The sequence below is a fragment of the Chelonoidis abingdonii genome, chromosome 8, assembly GCF_003597395.2.
Source record: "Chelonoidis abingdonii isolate Lonesome George chromosome 8, CheloAbing_2.0, whole genome shotgun sequence".
Lineage (NCBI taxonomy): Eukaryota > Metazoa > Chordata > Testudines > Testudinidae > Chelonoidis > Chelonoidis abingdonii.
In genome coordinates, this window is record NC_133776.1 from 42,737,278 (window position 1) to 42,754,975 (window position 17,698).

General features: G+C 44.0%; 1 protein-coding gene across 1 annotated transcript in view; it reads left to right on the forward strand.

Annotated features, from left to right (window-relative positions):
• The first annotated feature begins 4,406 nt into the window (after positions 1-4,406).
• Positions 4,407-17,698, forward strand: part of NMNAT3 (nicotinamide nucleotide adenylyltransferase 3) — a 109,443-nt gene continuing 96,151 nt past the window's right edge. The window contains exon 1 of the mRNA XM_075068552.1: positions 4,407-4,456. The gene's annotated coding sequence lies outside the window, so the exon portion shown is untranslated. The remainder of the gene's footprint in view (positions 4,457-17,698) is intronic.

Sequence of the window (17,698 nt, forward strand, 5' to 3'; positions counted from 1 at the left end):
AATTGCTGATAACAACCAGGAGTGGAAGAAGCTCCGGGGGTCCGGGCCCCACGAGAGTTTTCCGGGGCCCCCAAAGCGAGTGAAGGACTCTGCTCCAGGGGCCCTGAAAAACTCTCATGGGGGCCCCTATGGGGCCCGGGGCCTGGGGCAAATTGCCCCTCTTGCCTCCACCTCTGGGCAGCCCTGAAATGCAGGGCCGCCCAGAGGATTCAGGGGGCCTGGGGCAGGGCCAGGTGTTCGGTGGCAATTCAGTGGCAGGTCTTTCTCAGAGGGAAGGACCTGCCGCCGAATTGCCACCAAAGAATGAAGTGGCGGCGGTAGAGCACCCTAAGTGCCGCCAATCGTGGCTTTTTTTTTCCGCCGCTTATGGCGCTTGTACGCACTGGGCAGCGCTCCGAGGCATCAGCAGCACTTCAGAGGTGGCTCCTTCACTCTCTCTGAGTCTTCCGCTGCACTGAAGGACCTGCTGCCAAAGACCCGGAGTGAGTGAAGGATTCGCCGCTAAAGTGCCACCGAAAACCCGGAGTGGCTGGCGGGGCCCCTGGGGTGCCTGGTACCTAGGGCAAATTGCCTCACTTGCCCCCCACCAGGTGGCCCTGGTGAAATGATGTGACACATACAAATCCTTTCAAACAAATGCTGATGAAACCTATGTACCCAGGGCCAGTGCAAGGATGTTTGGCGCCCTAGGCAAAACTTTCACCTTGAGCCTATCCCTGAGCCCCCGCGCTGAGGCGTCCCCCGCCACGGTAGCTCCCCCACTCCACCCTGAGGTGCCCCCTCTGCAGCAGATCCCCAGCCTTCACCCTCTGCCCTGAGGCAACCTCCCCACCCCAGCTCACCCCTGCTCCGCCTCCACCCTGAGCACACCATCGCTGCTTCACTTCTCCTGCCGCCCGGGCTTGCGGTGCCTAAGCTGATTGGAGCCGCAAGCCTGGGAGGCGGGAGAAGTGAAGCAGCTCACCTCTGCCCTTCCTCCTCCCCGAGCACGCCGTCACTGCTTCACTTCTCCCGCGCCTCCCAGGCATGCGGCGCCAATCAGCTTAGGCACCGCGAGGCTGGGAGGCGGGAGAAGTGAAGCAGCCACGGCGTGCTCAGGGAGGAGGTGGGGCAGGGGTGAGCTGGGGCGGGGAGTTCTTCTGCGTGCCGCCCCACCCCACACTTGCTGCAGGCGGCCCTCCCCGTGCTCCCCTGCCCCAGCTCCCTCCGCCTAAATGCCGGCGGTGACCAGGGCAGCCAAAGATCTGGCCGCCGCGGTCACTGTCAAAGAAAATGCCGCCCCCCAAATCCTAGCACTGGCCCTGCATGTACCACACCCCACCATGTATTCTGTATATATCACCTGTATTATAGGGAAACTATAAGGTATAGAGCTGTACAAAGGCTGACAATCATGTTGACCAATACATGCTGTCTAGCAAATATATACATACAATATTTAAAATATGCATTATCCGCACATATATATTAGTACAGCAGTTATATAGATTAAATTGGCCAACACCTTTACTATAACCCTGTTAAATTATACTAAGTGTCTTACAACACCTTAAATTAGCTGACGAAAGCTTTGGCTTAAGTAGATAGGAAAGGTGACAAGATCAGGATATACAATTATTTTTCCATAGCAACAGGTAGGGAGTTATTCTTACAGGCCAGTACTGGAAAGTCCCAAAGGAAGAGGACAAGACATATGATTGTTCTACTCTCGTATAAACCTAGGAAGTACCTTCACGCCCCTTGGCAAAACGCGTGTGTTCAGAACGATGATAAGGGATGCTCCATGGTACCAGAAAAACAAGGTAGAAAGCTGATTGGTGAATTCTTGTTTCAGATGATGTACACAGTAAATACATATGGTATAAAAAGATGTCTTTAGGGGTATAACTTTGGAAGCAAACCTTCTGCATAAAATAAATGTAACAATGCTGCATGAGATTGCTTCCTGGAGACTGGAATTGTGTTAAACCTTTTTCCTTGCTATAGTATTATTGGCTTAGAGCAAGAAATCTGACCAATGTTGGCTGTTTGGTCTCCTGAATATACCTCTTAATAACCCAAAGTATGATTGTGCAATTGACTTAAACAATTTATCAATAATTGTTTAATTGCAATTTTTGAGATTTCAAAATTTCTTCTTGTTCTGTACTTAAAAAAACACATTTGAATATTTCTGTGAAAGGGAATTGTGTCAAACATCCATGTTTTTATTGAAAACCTGAGGTCTTTGATTCAGGTCTTGTCTCCTCTCCCTGGTCAGATGTGACCAGAGAGAATGCTGGACTAAAAAATCTTCCTGACAAAAATATAATTGAAACCAAGATATCTACATGAAATGTTCTTCAATGAAATGGCATATTTTGACTATTTCATTTTGTCAAGTGTTCCAGACAATACCAATAAATTGAAACAGATGCAGTTCCCAATTGCTTTGAATAGAACCTTAATACCCTGGGCTTTCTACTTCTCTCACTTTCCTCAGTGCAAAGACAAAGAAACTCTACTGAAGCCAACAACGTTTAGGATAGATATACTCAGGTGTGAGTACCCCTCGATGTGTAGTGCAAATGTACACATTTCCTGTGACTCAGTTTTATTGGGAATATCAGTTAAAAACAAAAACCATAAATCTCAGCCAAAGATTTCTCCATAATTAGCTATCCCTAGGAATTCACTACATACACTTCCCTCTTCTAGAGACCACTTCCCTCTGCCTATAGAGCTGCTCCTATTTCCCTGATATCACTGTAGAATTAATGACCCACATCTGTTATAATGAGTCAGCAGGATTAAGCCAACAGCTCCTTGAAGGATTCCAACACTTGCTAACAGGGTGTGTCAACAGAAGAGCCCTGACACCTAGTTTTATAATGTTTCTAAAAATATTGGGGCTATTTTCAATATCCCTTTATCTTCAAAGCCAGGTATCATGAGTCCAACTTCACAGGGAAAAGAGGACAAGAAAAATTAAGCTAGTAAACCCTTCAAAGATGAACTAAAATAACTTTGCCCTACATAAAAATGTTAATAGTTGAATGTGCTTTATCTCAGGCCCTTCTAGGGCAAGATGGAAGTCCCATTGGGAAGCTGGCAAGCTCTTCTTTTCAATATGATAACACTCCCTTTTCTAGCCCTGCAGGTTTATTAGAATTTAAAATTCAAGTTGTAACAATTTTAGGTACAGAAAAGGTGTCAATGTCCTAGAAGTTAATTGGCCTGCATTGGGCTAGTATAATTTTGGGGGTCGGGTGGGGAGGGCAATTCCATATTTATGGGGAAAAGGATAATGTATTACTTTGGTGGCTTGATTTTTTTTTTTTTTTAATGGCAGCTGTCTTAAATTGCTTCATAGTTGGACTGCTGGAACAAGTTCAAGTGGAATAAAGTAGTGATACCATCAAACATGAGCATATCTTTATCAGTTTTCACAGTGGTATAGGTCCCTCACCTCAGAGCCAGGGCTATATATACAGAAGTAGCTCACTGGGTGGCATTCCCCTTATAACTGTGTGTGACATTGCTGGCTCTGTTGATTGCCACGGTCTGAATCTTCTATGGCCTTGTCCTCTGGCCTGGTCACTTAAAAGTTCAGTCCCCGCCCAGGGCACTCAAAGTCCCAATGACTACATGAGTGTTATTTCATCTCAATAGCAATGTCACAGTAACAGCTGGAGTCATATCCATGTAACATGGGTGTAAACATATGAAGCTCAGGCCCATATTAAGTGATTGGGCCTGGAAATATAGAATCCTTTCTCGCTGATATTTCTGAGTTGCCCTTATTTCAAAAACAACTCATTTCTTGAATCGGATGGAAGGATTTATAGTGCATTTTTCTACAGTCCATGTACATTCGTCATAGTGTCATCTTGCAATTGAATAATCAAATTGCACCTCGTGTTTGCACCTCGTGAAGAAAGCACTCAAGTGCATGTCGGGAGCAGCTACAATGTAAAGATAGGTTTGTGAGTGAGACGAAGGCCATGCTGCAGCGCGTCTGGTGAAGACGCTCTATGCTAACAGGAAAGCTTTCCCACTGACGTAGCACTGTGCAGGAGCACTTACGTCAGTGTAACTTATGTCACTCAGAACGGTGGTTTTTCACAACCCTGAGTGACATAAGTTATGCTGAGATAGACTGTAGAGTAGGCATAGTCATAGTAAAGCCAATCTTTGCCTTTGCTCTCCCTCTCTGCCTCTAGGCATCCTATGTGACCAGTCTGTCACATTGATAACATGCTGGGTCTTGTGTATTCTGTGAATCCACATTCCTTAAATTTTCAGTAGAATTTGACATCTTGTCAAGTTTCTGTGAAGTCCCATGTTTTGGCCACACAATCTGCCAATTCTCTGCAGCCAAGTACCAGATGTTTTGTTCTCCCTGCCTTGCTGACTTGGCTTCAGCTCTTTCCCACCTGGGTCCCTCACTCCTCAGGACTGCCTCACCTGTCTCAAGGTATATGCCTCTGGGGGAGAACATGGCAGATGGGTCAAACCAATGAGCTTCCAGTACTGAGCAGAATTCCATCTGCCTGGGCTGTGAGGTGTGCAGGACTGCATTAAAATAATTTGGGACCCTAGGCACATAACAGCACAGGGCTCCCTGAAGACCTGCTTCTATGACACTGTCCCAGCACCAAAGCCGCATCCATGCAGAGAAGCAGAGACAGTGCAATGGGGCAGGAACAGCAGGAAAGGCAATAGGGATTTTCTCTTCCTACCAGTAAGGCAGGGAAGGCAGCCGGTCTCCCTCCAGTACTTTACACCGGAAGGTGGGGTATATTTGTGTGGGTATGTGGGCCGGGTATGCTCCGCTGCACTCTTCTCCTCATGTTACATGCAGGGGGTGGGTTGTGGGGCTCCCCAGAGCAACAGGTTTTGGTGTTAACAACTCATTGAGAGATGAATCGGTTAGTTCACCCTGCTCAGAGTCATTGTTTCAAGCTGTCTTGATATCGCCACTTTGGCGATGCTCACGTTACATTTCCAAACTCCCCCACAATGAGGTCTAGAGTCTTTTTTTTTTAAAATAAAAGCTGAGAATCTGATGTAATGAGATGACTGCAGGAGCTGGGCCTTATGCTGCAACTCAGCAACACATAATAAAAAAACCAACTTAACCAAATCAACGTTGCTGCAGAATCAAGTTCTGAAGACTACCTGCTGCGAAATGTGGGCCCATCGTGCTTCAGAGTAGACAGGGCCTTTATAAGAAGGCATCCTTTTACTCTATCAACAAGTTTTCCACGCTGGCTAAGAATTTACAGAAAACATCTCCAGTACTGTCATAAAAATCCAATTTAAAGAAACACCATCAAGTTTTTTAGATCCAAAATCTGAACGATTTTAAATGACCTGATAGAAGTCCTTTGGATTCTAAGTACTTCATTTTCTTTTAAATTTAAACTTCTTTTACAAGACAGTTTTAAAATCACACAATTTTTGTGAGGACCTTTATGTTCCATTTGCAGTAGCATTAAATTAATTTAACAAACACAATTGCAAGAGCTGAAATTATATCAATCAATAATACTGTTAAACCAGAAAAATAGTTTGGAATGACACTGTGCTATACGATACACTGCGTAAACAAAGCCAGTTATGTTAATTTCAGCTCCATTCAAAACAGAGGGAAATAAAAAGCAATGAGTACACACAAAGAATAAAATAGAATGGAAGACAATTCTTACCAGCCTTTCAAGGTGATATTATGAACAATGGACGATTAGAAAAGAAAAAGTATTGTAAAAGTGCTTGACAGGGTCTTTAATATAATAGAAAATAGAAAGAAATGAAGCAAACAAGAACTATTTATTCTGTTCTTCTCTGGCAAAAAGCTGCTTTAATCCTTCATGAAGTTTAAAAAAAGTGAGAAATTTTTATTTATGTGCCTTTCAGTTTTTGTATTTTATCTTCCAGATAAATCTTTTGCACAGTCAAGTTAAAAAGTTTTGTGGTTGTTATCTGAGCCCTTTTAAGTCACGTTTTCACCCATAGCTTTCAGATAAAGCTTTGTGTCCTGCCCTGTCTCTACCTATGCTCATTAATCTTTTGCACCTTCAGAGAAATACAGTCTGCTGTAGCTTGTTTTGCTTTGTTTTGTTGAAGCATTTCAATTCTCTGATTGTCCACTTTTGGCTGAATCAGTAACAATGGATTAGTTAATATTTCTCTTTAATCCTAATGGTAATCAGGAAACTGGATGATATTCATTACTGGAAAGTTAACATTTCTTGTCTGCTTATCTCTATAGTATTATTTCTGTGTAATGTTTCAAATACTAATCATAACACTTAAATTGTCTAAAAATAAAATCATGTGTATTTGTATTTATAGGTTAGGGAGAAAGAATGATAGCCACATAGTTCATGCTAACAATCCTAACTAACTATCACCAATATTGCCAAGGAAGGTAGAGGTTAATAAACATTTCTCTCATTTTTTCCCCCATCACTTCCCTGTAGACTTTTTTTTTCTTCAGACCAGAAATACAGATCGGTAAAGGCCAGATGCCAGGAACTGAAATATTGTACTAACTAGTGCTGCTGCTGTTTTGGCAGGTACTACGAATTACAAGGCCCAATTCTACAGCCTTTATGTATGCATCACGGCCACTGAAGTTCATAAGAGTGTTGCACGTGAAGGGCTGCAGGTAATGCCAAGTTTTGGACAAAGATGGCAATCATACCATCCACAGGGAATGTTTAACAAACAACATTTGCTTAAAATTCCATACTCTTACTTTCACTTCCTTGGCATAGATATCTCAGGCCTGGTCTACACTACGCATTTAAACCAATTTTAGCAGCATTAAACCTATTTGACGCTGTACCCGTTCACACTACGAGGCCCTTTATATCGATATAAAGGGCTCTTTAAATCGGTTTCTGTACTCCTCCCCAAGGAGAGGAGTAGCGCTAAAATCGGTATTACCATATTGGATTAGGGTTAGTGTGGCCGCAAATCGACGGTATTGGCCTCCGGTCGGTATCCCACAGTGCACCACTGTGACCGCTCTGGACAGCAATCTGAACTCGGATGCAGTGGCCAGGTAAACAGAAAAAGCCCCGCAAAATTTTGATTTTCATTGCAGCAATGACAGCTCCACCTTCTCCCCTTCCCGTGCAAAGTGGTACAATATGACGAAATTCCGTCGTTCAACAATCAGCCCATGATGCTCCGTCTGCCTCAGGAGCTAGCTGGAGCTCCTGGTAAAAGTAGAATTAACTCGGTCCATTCCAGTAGATGGTAACAGAAACGGCGGGTAACTAAGCTTCATATAGCAACTGGGGCTGAACTCCAATCAACCCCCTCCCTTCCTGTAAGAAAAGATTTGTACTGCATGGACTAGATAGCACGGATGGTGGCTCCTCCCTCACACCGCTTACTGTTCTGCTGACTGTCATAGCCACGGAGGCGCTTCCCCTCACACTTTTATCTCACTAAAAGCATGTTTCTTAGTCCTGCTTTCTGATAACTTCATGTACACAAAGGGGGGGAACACTGAACGGTACCCAGAAGCTGGGAGAGAAAGCAATACGTCGGTGGGGTTGTTGCGTGCAGACCCCTGTGAATGAGCATGTAGCTCATCATTTCGTGGATCTAACAAGAGCACCTGTGCTCTCTGATACATCTGGGCTCTCTAGCACACGTGCCCTTTCTCAGCAGGAACTGACTTATTTTTAAAACCCTAAAGGAGAATTTGACTCAGGAGCTTCCCAGTTTTGCTTTGCCCCTCAGCCGATCTCAGCCAGGGGCACCATGAATGAGCAGGGAGTGACAGAAGGACAATAACCGTCATCTTATTGCCAATTTTACACCACAGCGGACGGCTAAATGGAACGACGATATATGATCTCTGCTAGCAGCCAAAAGCAAATGCATGCTGCTGTGTACGCTGGATATCGCTCTGCCGCGCATCCGTACAACATACGAGTGACATAAAAAAAAAGCTGAACGCGCTCCATGGGCCGGCTATGGAGTCTGCCAGGCGCGCAATTCAAGGAAACAAGGCGCGAAATGATGTTTGCTGTTGTTTCTCCGGAGGGAAGGACTGATCTGCGACTTTTACCCAGAAGCCCACAGCAACAATGATTTTTGCCCCCACATCAGCTACGGGGGATCTCAACCCCAGAATTCTAGAGGGCGGGGGAACTGTGGAACTCAGGGATACTACGCGATTAAGAGCGACACAGAAAATAAGCTAGTAAACCCTCACCCCAAGTCATGAACTAAATAACTTTGCCGCTACATAAAAAATGTTATAGTTGAATGTGCTTTATCTCAGGCCCTTCTAGGGCAAGATGGAAGTCCCATTGGGAAGCTGGCAAGCTCTTCTTTTCCAATATGATAACACTCCCGTTTTCTAGCCCCTGCAGGTTATTAGATTTTAATGCCAAAAGTTGTACAATTTTAGGTACAGAAAGGTGTCAATGTCTAGAAGTAATTGGCCTGCATTGGCTAGTAATAATTTTTGGGGTCGGGTGGGGAGGGCAATTCCATATTTATGGGGAAAAGGATACTTGATACTTGGTGGCTGATTTTTTTTTTTTTTTAATGGCAAGCTGTTCTTAAATTTGCTTCATAGTTGGACTGCTGGAACAAGTTTCAAGTGGATAAGTAGTGATTACCATCAAACTGAGCATATCTTTATCGTTTTCACGAGTGGTATAGTCCCTACCTCAGTAGCCAGGCTACTTATAAGAGTAGCTCACTGGGTGGATTCCCTTATACTGTGTGTGCCATTGCTGGCTCTGTTGATTGCCACGGTAGCTGAATCTTCTATGGCCTTGTCTCTGGCTGGTCACTTAAAAGTTCAGTCCCCCCCAGGGCACTCAATAGTCCCAATGACTACATGAGTGTGTATTTCATCATCAATAGCAATGTTTTCACAGTAACAGCTGGAGTCATATCCATGTACATGGGTGTAAACATTGAAGGCTCAGGCCCATGATTAAGTGATTGGGCCTGGGAAAGATAGAATCCTTTCTCGCTTGGTATTTCTGAGTTGCCCTTATTTAAAAACAAACTCATTTCTTGAACGGATGGAGGATTTATAGTGCATTTGTTCTACATCCATGTACATTCGTCATAGTGTCATCTTGCAATTTGATAATCAAAATGTGCCACCTCGTGTTTGCACCGGCGTGAAGAAGCACTTCAAGTGATGCTCGGAGCAGCTACAATGTAAAGATAGGTTTTGTGGAGTTGAGACGAAGCCATGGCTGCAGCGCGTTCTGGTGAAGCGCTTCTTGCTTAACAGGAAAGCTTTCCCCTGAGTGGCACTGTGCAGGAGCACTTACGTCAGTGGGTAATTGTCACTCGCAACGTATGCGTTTCACAAACCGCAAGCCAAGTGTGACATAAGTTATGCTGAGATAGACTGAGAGTAGGCATAGTCATAGTAAAGCCAATCTTTGCCTTTTGCTCTCCCTCTCTGCCTTAGGCATCCTATGTGACCAGTCTGTCACATTGATAACTGCGGGGTCTTGTGTATTTTGTGAATCCAACTTTCGTTAAATTTTTCAGTAGAATTTGAATCATCTTGCAAGTGTTCTGTGAAGTCCCATGTTTTGCCACACAATCTGCCAATTCTCTGCAAGCCAAGTTCCATGTTGTTGTTTCCCTGCCTTGCTGACTTTGGCTTCAGCTCTTGTCCCACCTGGGTCCCGCACTCTCGGACTGCCTCACCTGGTCTCAGCGATATATGCTCTGGGCGGAGAACATGCAGATGGTCAAACCAATGAGCTTCAGTACTGAGGCAGAATTCATTGCCTGGGTTGTGAGAGTGTGCAGGACTGCAGTAATTTTGGACTCCCTAGGCACAAGAACAGGCACAGGGGGCTTCCGCTTGAAGACCTGCTTTCTATGACACTGTCCCAGCACCAAAGCCGCATCCATGGCAGAGAAGCCATAGACAGGCAATGGGGGCGGGATGCAGCAGGAGTATGGCAATAAGGGATTTGCTCTGTCCTACCAGTAAGGGGCAGGAAGGCAGCCCGTCTCCCTCCAGTACTTTACACCGGAGTGGGTATATTTGGTGGGTATGTGGGCCGGGTATCGCTCGCTGCACTCTTCTCCTTCATGTTACATGCAGGGGTGGGTTGTTGGGCTCCAGAGCAACAGGTTTTGGTGTTAACAACTCATGAGAGATGAATCGGTGAGTGTCACCCTGCTCAGAGTCATTGTGTCAAGCTGTTCTTGATATCGCACGTTGGCGATGCTCACGTTACATTTCAAACTCCCCCACATGAGGTTGCTAGAGTCTTTTTTTTCTTTAAAATAAAAGCTGAGATCTGATTAATGAGATACTGCAGGAGCTGGGCCTTATGCTGCAACTCAGCAACACATAATAAAAAAACCAACTTAACCAAATTGCAACCGTGCATTGCCTGCAGAAGCAAGTTCGGAAGATACCTGCGTGTGCGAAAATGTGGCCCAGCGTGCTTCCAGAGTAGGACAGGGCCTTTATAAGAAGGCATCCTTTTACTCTATCAACAAGTTTCCACGCTGGCTAGAATTTCGAAAACATCGCCAGTTGTACTGTCATGAAAAATCCAATTTAAAGGACCATTCAAGTTTTTAGATCCAAATCTGAACGATTTTAAATGACCTGATAGAAGTCACTTTGATTCTAATACTTCATTTTTAAATGGTAAACTTCTTTTTACAGACAGTTTTAAAATCACACAATTTTTGTGAGACGTTTATGTTCCATTCTGCAGTTAGCATTAAATTCATTTTAACAAACACAATTGCAGAGCTGAAATTATATCAATATAATACTGTTAACCAGAAAAATAGTTTGGAATGACCTGTGTGCTATACGATACACTGGCGTAAACAAAGCAGTTATGTTAATTTGTCAGCTCCGATTGCAAACAGAGGGGAAATAAAAAGCACATGAGTACACACAAAGAATAACAAATAGAATGAAGACAATTCTTACCAGCCTTTTTCAAGGTGATATTATGAACATGGACGATTAGAAAAGAAAAGTATTGTAAAAGTCTTGACATGGTCTTAATATAAATAGAAAATAGAAAGAAATGAGAGCAAACAAGAATATTTATTCGTGTTTCTTCTCGGTGCAAAAGGCTGGCTTAATCCTTCATGAAGTTTAAAAAAAAGGGTGAGAAAATTTTTATTTATGTGCCTTTTCAGTTTTTGTATATCTTCAGATAAATCTTTTGCACAGTCAAGATTTAAAAAGTTTGGTGGTTCGTTATCTGAGCCCTTTTAGTCACGTTTTCACCATAGCTTTCAGATAAAGCTTTGTGTCCTGCCCTGTCTCTTACCTCATGCTCATTTAATCTTTTGCAGCCTTCATGAGAAATACAGTTCTGTGTGCTTGTTGTTGCTTTGTTGTTGTTGAGCATTCAATCGGCTGATGGTCACTTTTTGGCTGATCAGTAGTAAAATGGGATTTAGTTATATTTCTCTTTATCCGTAATGGTAATCGGAAACTGGATGATATTCATTACTGGAAAGCTTAACAATTTCTTGTCTGCTTATCTCTTATAATTATTGTCTGTGTAATGCTTTCATAATACTAATCATACACTTAATTCTAAAAATAAAATCATGTGTAGTTGTGATGTATAGGTTAGGGAGAAAGAATGAATAGCCACCATAGTTCATGCTAACAATTCCTAAACTAAACTTCACCAATATTGCCCAAGGAAGGTAGGGTTAATAACATTTCTCTCATTTTTTCCCCCATCACTTTCCCTGTAGACTTTTTTTTTTCTTCAGGACCGAAATACAGATCGGTTAAAGGCCAGATGCCAGGACTGAAAGATGTGTACTAACTAGCTGCTGCTGCTGTTTTGGCACGGTACTACGAAATTACAAAAAAAAAAAATTGGCCCATTCTACAGCCTTTTATGTTAGCATCACGGCACTGAAGTTCATAAGGGAGTGTTGCACGTGAAGGGCTGCAGTCATGCCAAGTGTTTGGACAAAGATTGGGCATCAATACCAATCCACAGGGTAATGTTTAGACAAACAACCTTTGCTTAAAATTTCCTTACGCTTACTTTCACTGTGCCTTGGCATAGATATCTCAGGCCTGGTGCTACACTACGCCATTTAAACCAATTTGTAGCAGCATTAACCTTTTGACGCTGTACCCGTTTCACACTCGAGGCCCTTTTTATAATCGAGTATAAAGGGCTCTTTAAATCGTTTCTGTACTCCTCCCCAAGGAGAGGAGTAGCGCTAAAATCGTATTACCATATGATTAGGGTTAGTGTGGGCCGCAAATCGAGGTATTGGCCTCGGTCGGTATCCACAGTGCACCACTGTGACCCTCTGGACAGCAATCTGAACTCGGATGCAGTGCCAGGTAAAAGAAAAAGCCCCGCAAAATTTGGATTTTATTCCCTGTTTGCCCAGCGTGGAGCTCTGATCAAGCATGGTTGCGCAATGGCAGTCCAAATCCAAAAAGGAGTCCAGCTGACATACGGGAGATTTACTGGACTGATCACTGTATGGGGAATAAAAGTCCTCGTTCCTATCAAAGCTCGTTACAGAGACGAATCCAAAAGCATTTGGAAAAAAAATCTCAGCTACACAGTGCTGTGTGACAAACTGGAACGGAAGCCAGAACTGTGAAATGGACACTCATGGGGAGGGAGGAGTACTGAGGACTCAGCTATTCCCACAGTCCACAGCAGTCTCCGAAAAGTATTTGCATTTCTTTGGCTGAGGCTCCAATGCCTGCGAGTCAAACACCTTGTCCGGGCGTGGTTCAGGGAATAGCTCGCTGTCATTTACTTCCCCCCACATGAAAGAAAAGAATAATGTTTCTGACTTGCTTTCAATGTCACCCTGCGTCTATGAATGCTGCTGGCTAGACACAGATGTTTGCAGCAGTGAGAGCAGTATCCACTCTCGGCCCCTCCCGGTGGGCAGATGGTACCAATACTGACTCATATCCGTCGTCACCATCAGGGCCATGAGTGCTCCTGGCTGGGCTCAGGTGAGGCTGCTGGGAGCTCCTGGTAAAAGTAGGAATTGACTTCCGCGTCCATTCCAGTAGTGGTAAAGAAACGGCTGGTAACTAGCTTCATCATAGCAACTGGGGCTGAACTCCATCAACCCCCTCCTTCTTCCTGTGTAAAGAAAAGATTTGTACTGCATGGACTAGATAGCAGCGGGATGCGTGGCTCCTCTCCCTCCCGCTTACTGTTCTGCCTGACTGTCATGAGCCACGGAGGCGCCTTTCCCCTGCACACTTTATCTCACTAAAAGCACTGTGTCTTAGTCTGCTTTGCTGATATACTTCATGTACAACAAAGGGGGGGGGAACACTGAACGGATAGCCCAGGAAGCTGGGGGAGGAGGAAAGCAATACGTGGTGGGGTTGTTTGCTGTGCAACCCCTTGTGAATGAGCAGGTAGCTCAATCATTTCTGTGGATCTACCAGAGCACCTGTGCTCTCTGATACATCTGGCTCTCTAGCACACTGCCCATTTCTCAGCAGGAACTGACTGATTTTTAGAAGCCTAAAGGAGAATTTGACTCAGGGAGTCTCCCAGATTTTGCTTTGCCCCGTCAGCCGATCTCAGCCAGGGCACCCATGATAGAGCAGGGGTGACAGAAGGACAGATAACCGTATCTTATTGCCATTTTCACCGACAGGGACGCTAAATGGAACGACTGGATATACATCTCTGCTGCATGCCAAAAGGCAAATGATGCTGCTGTGTAGCGCTGACAGTATCGCTCTGCCGCGCATCCAGTTACACATACGGTGACATAAAAAAAAAAGCTGAACGGGCTCCATGGTTGCCGGCTATGGAGTCTGCCAGGGCGCAATTCAGGAAACAGAGGCGCGAAATGATTGTTTGCTGGTTGTTTCCCGGAGGAAGGATGTCTGACGACTTTTACCAGAGCCCCAGCAACAATGTTTTATGCCCTCCAGCCACTGGGATCTCACCAGGATCTAAGGGGGAGGGAGACGGTGGGACTATGGATAGCTACGTGTGGAACTATGGATAGCTACGGAAGAGCTATCCACAGTGCAACGCTCCAGAAATCGACGCTAGCCTCGGACCATGGACGCACACCGCCGAATTAATGTGCTTAGTGTGGCCGTGTGCACTTGACTTTATACAATCTGTTTTATAAAACCGGTTTATGTAAAATTGGAATAATCCCGTAGTGTAGACGTACCCTAAGTGCTCCAAATTACACATTACTTAGGACATGAATAGCATGCTCTGACTTCAGTGGGAGACAGGAGCAAACCAATGCCAAAACCCCCACTGGGTTAAATCCTGCTCTTAGTCACAAGGAGGTAAATCCAGAATAACTCCACTGAAGCCAATGAAATTACACTGGTGTAATTAAGCACGCTTTGACTTCAGTGATACAGCTCTGGTCAGTTTGTCAGGACAACCCATCATTTTGTAGCAGCAACTGTTTATCTTAATTATTTATAGAAATACATGCTGGCATCTATTAGTTCATCTCCCTTAGTCAGCTGAAAACTTTTAATGCACTCCCACTCCTTCTTTGCATCCCTACCTGTGTGCTTAATGTTACTGTATTCACAAGAACATAAGAATAGCCATACTAGGTCATACCAAAAGTCCATCTAGTCCAGTATCCTGTCTTCCAACAATAGCCAATGCCAGGTGCCCCAGAGGGAATGAACAGAACAGGTAATCATCAAGTGATCCATCGCCTGTCACCCAGTCCCAGCATCTGGCAAACAGAGGGTAGGGATACATCCCTCCCCATCCTGGCTAATAGCCATTGACAGACCTGTCCTCCATGAACTTATCTAGTTCTTTTCTGAACCCTGTTATAGACTTAGTCTTCACAACATCCTCTGGCAGAGTTCCACAGGTTGACTGTGCACTGTGTGAAGAAATACTTCTTTTTGTTTATTTTAAATCTGCTGCCTATTAATTTCATTGAGCGACCCCATGCTATTCCTTGCACACTGGACTTTGATTCTAATCTCCTTAATGTCATTGGAAATCAGGTGTAGCTCCATTTATTTCAAAGGAGTTAAAATGGTAAAAGGGAAATCAGAATCAGACATACTGTACACACAATCTTCTTATGAGATCGTCAAATTACACTGTGTGTGGCTCATTTGTGAAAGCATTTTTTTATGCAATGAACTCTAATTGGAAATTGAATGTTTCTGTTTAAAGGCAATAACTAAGAAATGTTTACTGTGCTGCAATAGCATTTTGTTTAGAGTGAGAACAAAACCATCAAGGTCAGTTCCTCAGCTGGTGTATATCAATCTAGGTCCCTTGACATCAGTGGAGCTATACTAATATATGTCAGCTGAGGATCTGGCCCTCAGTCTAAACTTAGCTCAAAAGATTTAACGTTTGTATCATTTTTTGCAAGTGAAGCACAATGCTGCTTCTTCGAGTCGTGCCCCAGTGGGTGCTCCACTGTAGGTATATCTGCATCCCAGCACTGCTGATCCAAGAATTTTGGTGGAAGTGTCTGTTCGACCTGCACATGCCCTGCCCCTCCTTGTGGTCTGCCACAAGGTTAACCAGCACTGAGCAGGTGAACCCTCCTCAATTCTTTCTCCTTCCTGGCTAGAGATGGAATTTTAGCTGTCCATTAGCAGATCGTTATCTTCTATAGCATTGCTAATAGTTTCTCTCATCTTTTAGAGCTCCCTTTTCTTTTTTCACTCCTTTATCTTTTATTTATTTATTTAGCTAAACAAACAAACAAACAACTTTACTTTTAACTTCATTTTTCTTTGCTCCCCCCCTCCGCTGTTTGGCAATTCCCCACTGGCAACATCATGCCATGCACCCCCATTTCCGACTGTTGAGTCAGGCAGTGAACAAGAGGACATAGTGTCCCGCTGCTCCTCTCATCCATCCTGTGGTACCCATTTCCAGTATGACTTCAACCATACCACCCTTCTGACTCCCTGCCTCCTTGATGTGGGCAGCCATGGTATCCATCTCTTGGGCCCTTCTCACCCTCTCAGTAGCCTTACTGGGGGAGGAGGAGATTATCCCTCAGACAAACTTCTCATATTCATCATCAGATGAGACAGCGATGCCCCCTCCTCCGTCATTACAGATGACTTCAAGCTTTTCCAGGAGCTAGTTCAGAGGGTGGCAGATACATTACAACTAACACTACAAGAGGTGACTGAGTCACACCATAAACTATTGGACATTCTACATGCCTCTGCATCATCCAGAGTAAGGCCCTCTTGGATTCTGCCAAACTCATATGACAGACCCCAGCATTGGTCCTGCTAACATGCAAGTGGGATGATAAAAAATATTACATGCCAGTGAAGGACACAGAATTTTTCTTCTCCCACCTGCCCCCCCCCCCCATTTGATCATTGTGGATGCAGTGAACTCAAGAGGCTATTAGCATCATCTGAAATCCACCTCCTAAGACTGGGACTGGAAGCGCCTTGATCTTTTCTTTTGAGAGAAAAATATACTCATCAGCCACTCTACAGTTCCATATCTCAAACTATCAAGCCTTAACAGCAAAATATGATTACATTGACTTCTCAGAACTCTATTCCTTTATTGAGCAGCTCGATTCTCACAAGGACCAATTCAAAGCCATAATTAACAAAGGTTAACTAGTGGGAAAAAGATCACTCCATTCTGCACTCAACACAACTCACATGGCAGCACGTTCTGTCTCCACTGTTGTTGTGATGACACGAACATCTTGGCTGCACTTATCCGGTTTCCCCAAAGAGGTGTGAACAATCATGGAGGACCTTCCCTTTGAAGGTACAAAGCTCTTTGTGGAAAAGATAAATGTTTCCCTCCATACTTTAAAAGATTTCAGGGCTACTGTTTGATTGCTTGGAATCTATTCACCTGGGCAGAAGAGAAAGTATAGCCCTGAGCCTTCATTCAGGCTTGTCACAATATTCATCCCAACGCTCGCATGAATCCCAAAGAAAGAAGTCCAACTTCTCCAGATGGAAACCTTTGGGCCCTAAACCTACTTATTTTCAGTTATACACTTCAAAACAACAGTTTTGATGGGTTGGCTGGGGTGCCATCAGACCACTCTCTTCAATATCATCCAACGCTGAAAATCCCCTAACATCCTTATGGATGCCTTCTTGTCCCATTCCGCAGCACCTGGGAACAGATAACTTCCGACAAATGGGTACTGGAAATTATTTGAGATGGATACTGTGACACTGCACCATGTATTCTTCAGAATGGTATGGTTATGATATGATTATGCTGCATCTTGTACAAGATATGTCTTGATGGCTGTCATTGGAAAAGTTATGATTTGCTGAATATGATTATCCTATTTGTATGCATGTATCATTTTTGTATCTAAAGTTATGAATATTGACTATGTATCTGCATTTCAAATGTAGGCAAGACACCCACTAGGCAAGATGCATCAAAAGATGCATCTCACAAAACTAAGTGATTGGGCAACAAAATGGCAAATGAAATTTAATGTGGATAAATGCAAAGTAATGCAGATTGGAAAAAAAACCCCAATTATACATACAATATGATGGGGGCTAATTTAGCTACAACGAGTCAGGAAGAAGATCTTGGTGTCATTGTGGATAGTTCTCTGAAGATGTCCACGCAGTGCGCAGAGGCGGGCAAAAAAGCAAACAGGATGTTAGGAATCGTTAAAAAGGGAATAGAGAATAAGACTGAGAATATATTATTGCCCTTGTATAAATCCA